The sequence below is a fragment of the Egretta garzetta genome, unplaced genomic scaffold (assembly GCF_000687185.1).
Source record: "Egretta garzetta isolate BGI_Z169 unplaced genomic scaffold, ASM68718v1 scaffold322, whole genome shotgun sequence".
NCBI classification, from domain to species: domain Eukaryota; kingdom Metazoa; phylum Chordata; class Aves; order Pelecaniformes; family Ardeidae; genus Egretta; species Egretta garzetta.
In genome coordinates this window covers 4,905,630-4,911,037 of record NW_009259044.1, presented here as the reverse complement: position 1 = coordinate 4,911,037, position 5,408 = coordinate 4,905,630, and the positions used below count along the sequence as shown (strand labels likewise).

At 41.6% G+C, this 5,408-nt stretch overlaps 1 protein-coding gene across 1 annotated transcript in view; it reads right to left on the bottom strand.

Annotated features, from left to right (window-relative positions):
• Positions 1–5,408, bottom strand: part of AGBL1 (ATP/GTP binding protein like 1) — a 293,048-nt gene that overhangs the window by 81,755 nt on the left and 205,885 nt on the right. The window lies entirely within an intron of this gene.

Sequence of the window (5,408 nt, the reverse complement as noted above, 5' to 3'; positions counted from 1 at the left end):
ATTCACTAAATGATGAAAAAGCATTTTCATCTTCATCCATGTGCCAGAGGACTGTGAGGTGATGGGGTATTTTGCAGGGCAAAGCACTGTCTTGCACTCAAATGCTTCAGCTGAAATTTATTCCAGTTTGTATAATCAAAACAAATATAACGTCAATGAATGACACCCACACCTGTAACTATAGGAAGACCTAAAACACCAGGCAAGGGAACCATTTCCTATCACTGCACACAAGTATAATGCTACGTTTCTGCTATTCAAAGATGCACTGAAGATGTCCCAAATGAAGCAAGCGTACTTTGCTCCACCTGCATTATTTTGTTGCTTGAACTTTCCTCTTTCTTGTCTGCTTCATCTCAAATGCTCTTTAGTTTGATCTGAATTGTATTTTGGCTACATAGTTTAAAAGAGGAGTGGAATTGCTTGCACTGCCATAATCAGGGGAAGGTGTGTTACAGTGAAAAGATGGGAAATCCAGCAATTCAATGCTGTTCAGGTTCATGATGGTGCATCAGTGCAGTATAGAAGGAGAGTGAGCACAGTTCCAAATGACCTGCAGATCCTTCTTGTCAATTCTTGGATTTGCCATCCATATGCTGACTGATCTAACTCTGCTCACTGTATAGAAGATGAAAAGATTACATTTGGACAAAGGACCGGAGCAGTGATTAAGCCTTCTGCTTTTGATTAATAGCAGAGCTAGACATATTTACCATCTGGGGCGGAAAAAGATTTGGCTCTGCTCAAGAAAGGTAAGAAACGATTAAGAAACACAGGAGATGAATAATATCTGAGTCAGCAGAAAATGCATAATGACTTTGCAAAAGCCTGTCTCAACACATAAGACGTGTCTCATGAACAAATGGCTACAATTGCTGCAGCGTATGCAAAACATTTCCTAGCACAACCTGGAGGGCAAAGAAAAAGAAAATGAAGGAGTGTGCCAGCAGTTCAAACCATGAGGAAGAAGGGGAGCATACCTATAGTGGGGGGTTGCTCTTCCTTTCTCTTTCTCTCAAACCTGCTTTAAGTGAACAAACAAGTCACTTCTCATCCTCTTTTGTGGTCATGACAAATGCAAAGTTACCTGGACAGCGTTGACTTAAAACCTAATTGCTTTTACAGCAAATGAGGCATGAAGCCTATTATCAAAAAACATGATGTCCGACGTACAAGCTGGCATTTCATTTTCCCAGCAGAGAGCTGCTGAATGCCAGAATTGACTGCAAGGCATGGAGGGAGGCTGGAAACGCAAAATTTGTGATTCCTCCTGGGGCATGGCAACGGCATGCTGGTGAGGTCAAGTTTGGGAAAGGGCAGAATGAAGTGTCTGTATGAGCACCTGACACACTGCTTTAGTTTTTTGAAGGTAGCTGCAAAGCCCAGACCATTGTCCACATATTTGGCCTCGTCAGAGTGGTCCATAAGACCAACCCTGTTGAATGCAGGTGGAAAAGGGGCTAGTTTATGCAGATAACCACCTAAGTATCACTTGTGAAAAGAAAAGCCACAAACAAGCAGGTCCCTAAGTAGGTCTTGTGAAGGCGAAGGTGATAATGCCTGAATAAGCGTGCGAGTGAATATGAAGTGTCCCAGGAACACAGGTTGCTAACTAAGAGAGTAGCTAATACCTGAATTCAACCCCTCTTCCTCGCTGTCACACATTGTAACTCTGCATCTTATGTGTGTTCTGCATCTTATACCTTCTCCACCTTTTGGCATGTTCATGATACAGCTGCCGTATAGACATGCTGAGGACCAGTGACAGAGCTGTTAGGCCAATGTCATGATGTCCAAGGATTCCCTGACTTCAGGAGAAATACTCTACTGTCCCATTAGCAATATAGCCCCACTGAGGGAAGTTCAGCCGCCTTTACTTATTCTCAGGTGCGGCTACTTTGCTGTTCTGCCTCTGCTGCAAACTCATTCCAACAGTTACCCCACTCATCCTTGAAAATGCTTCTGTTTACAGCTCTCACTTCAGGGGAAAGAGAGGCTGTAAACTGGGGACAGGAAGAAATTCTTGCCTGCGTACCAAATCGTAGTTAGTTCTGCTAAAGGTTTCTTCCACCTTTCTTTGGCTCATTGGAGACCATACACTGAACACAACGGACCTGATCTGGTGTAAGAAATCCCCCATTCGTACAGGATGCCTCCATTAGACCAGTCACCTCCCTGACAGCTATTACCTTGCTCCAATTTACTGACCACTGATTCTGACAGAGCTATATAAAGTGCACAGCAAATAGTTTATTCCAGGGAAGCAGGCAGGGTCCAGCCTGCTCCTTCATTCCCTTCACAGCAGCGGTGAATAGAATACAGCTGCAAAATACCCAGAGCAGAGGCAGCCTGAAGAGTAAAATTAAAAGACACATACAGTTATAAACCCTGACAGGTGAAAATGTTTGCTGTCGGAGGGAGATGCTGAGATGCCAAGTCACTGCCACGCACTGCAGACACCAGGGCAAAGAGAGACAAATGCTGGACATGAACTGCAGGGATTTCACAACAGAAGAGACCTCTGGCTCCACAGCTTTTGATCTATGTACCTTTGGAATGAGACATTTCATCTGGGAGTCAGCTATATCCAGTGCTGGATTAACTTCTTGTTCCATGGCTTGACCCATCACCCAGGGTACTACAGAGATGGGCACTCAGAAACGCGTATTTAGGAGACACATTAGATCGAGATAGATGTATTTAACATAAGCAAGGCATCACACTGCTCATAGCTTAATTTCAGCTTGCTTTCCACAAAACCAAACCCTAACAACTACAAAAAGCTTCCATTTTCATCGAGATTGAACAATACTAGCTCTTTTCTTTTGATATTGGTGAATACTGCTCTGATAAGAATCACCCATCTTTGTACCTTTTTCTAGATATGTCAGCAGGACAGCCTTTGGGACACGTTTTCCTTTGCCAGAAAACATTAGCTACAGTCAGAGCCATTGCTTCCCACTTAAATATCTATTATCTATATCTATATCATTTCCTTGGACCAGGACAGTGCAGACTTCTGGAATAGGGATGGCCTTCAAGCTGTTTAAAGCCACCATTGTTCACGATGTAAAGCATATAAGAAAAAAATTGCACAGGGTAACCACCCAGACTTTTCCTGTGTTGCATCTGAAGGATCCCCAAGTCTGACTCTGCTTTGGCAAAGGGACATAAAAATTGGGGTATTTTCATTCACATCTACTCACGCTTTCAGAAGCGGAGAGTATAGAAAGCACTCAAGGATGCTGTGTAGTTTTGTGGTAACCACAGAAAACAACAGAGCTAGTTTTAAACTACAAATATTTCATTCTCCTTTAACCCATAAGGATGGGTCTAGGAAGCAGCAGAACATAACTTCCATTCATGTAATGATATACCATTGGTAAGGTGCAAGGCTCCAGTAAACTGCTTGTGCTGCCTAAAAGAGCTAGATTAGATTTAATCTTTACAGAGTAAGATTAGACTGAGCAGTACCCCTCAGCTTCTTCAAGAGAAATGTTTTGATGGGGAATAATTTTTTTTTTCCCCCCCCAAAGTTTGTAAGTTGAGAGAGGGGTGTAGAAATAGCTGCCCTCCTGCCTGTATCAGTGTGCACTCTGTATTCTGCATTCTTCCATTGGTTCCAGTAGGGCTCCTATTCCCACTAAAATCAAATCATGCAATTCTCTTGGCTAGACTCACAGAAACCCAGAAGCAAAGTATTAATTTTCTGAATCAGAATGAATATACTGCACAATCATTTTCCATGAATTATTTATTTTTAAAACAGAATATGCTAGCAAACCCTTTGGTCCCTGCATTTCCCTTCCCCCAACCCTCTGCAACAAGCTCCCGCAATATGACATACCTAGGTGGGATTAAACAATTTGGCTGTTTACCTGGTCTGCAAACAGTAACAAATTGTACCTAAGCTACTAAAATTCCCCAAATCTGCAATTATACCCAGTGGCGTGAAAACGAACAAGGAACTGTCATGTTGCCTTTTAACAGTGACTTTACATCCCTGGATGCCATGGAGGTACTCGCTAATGCCGGGCAAACCTGAAGGGGTATAAAGCTTTCAGCTACCATAAACACTTCTGAAACAATATGGGAATTTTACAGAGTAAGGGAACCTTTTTTGTTTTGTTAACTTCTTTTAAGATATTTGTAATTAGAGAGCTTCCTACTATTATTTTGGTACTGATCAACTACCACAGTATTGGGAAAATTGAATGAATTGAATGAATTCCCATTAATATAAATTAATAATGAATTCCCATTAATATAAAACCAACTAAAAAAAAAAGTGACAGAAGACTACAAAGATCAGGGAAAATGCTCACTGAGTTACTGTGACCAGATGGCTTTTTTTCCAGTGTCTGAGGCTAGCCAGGGTTCAATATTTTTCTTCCTACAGGAGAAGTTATTTTCATGCACAGGCCCTTCTAGCTCCAGTTCAAAAGTGAGAGTTTGATTTATATCTCAAAACCATCCGCTTCGCCAGGCTTCGATAGCTCTCTCTAATGATATACCAATGATTTCTCAGATAGTTGTCCACAACATTGATGGTGTTTAGTATACGCCTTAATTGCTTCATTTATACATTCAAACGTACAAGCAAGCGCGGCTAATCCAAAGGAATGTCTCTCCATTTTAGCCCTCTTTTTTCATTGTCCCTCATAAACATTAAAAACTGCGAACAAGCTTGTAAGAATGGTTTTCGGCATGAGGAACAGGTGGTGGTAATGTCGGTTAAGTATTCCTGCAGGGGGAAGACTGGAAGCCTGCTATAAATTATGGGGGCATTTCTGCAACTGAAAAACTTGCTTTTCATTGATGAAGCTGTGAGAGCTCTTTGATGACAAAGCCATTGGGGAGCTTCAAATCATATCACATCACTAAGTTTTCTTTCTCCATTTGTCTTGGAAAAACATTATTGCAAGCATATGTGCTTGCACACAGCACTAACAAGTGACGGTGGCCTAGAAAGAATATATATATTTCTGCTTCATCACAAATTCAAACTGAAGAGTCCTATACTTGGATATTTATCCGGATCAAATTCCCCATATATTTATAATGGGGCAAACTCACTTAAATACATCCCATTGAATGTAGGAAGGAAACAAATTAATTCTGCAACTTGAAAAAAACACCTCTTAAATAATCAGTGGGATCATGACTTCTTCCTATGCATCAAAGAGTCACAAACCTATGCTCTAAATGTCTGCAGGACTCAATTCAGCGAGGAAAAGAGAAATTTCTGGGAGTATCCTCCCTAGTTTCTAAATTACGCTATCAAAGTGCTTTTCTAATCTGCAATATTTGTTCCCTACCCTGCAGCTCTTGGAGAGCATCTTCCTTGTAGGAGATCCTCTCTGTGGAGGATCTGAGGTGGACAGACCACCACCTGCCACCCTAGTGAA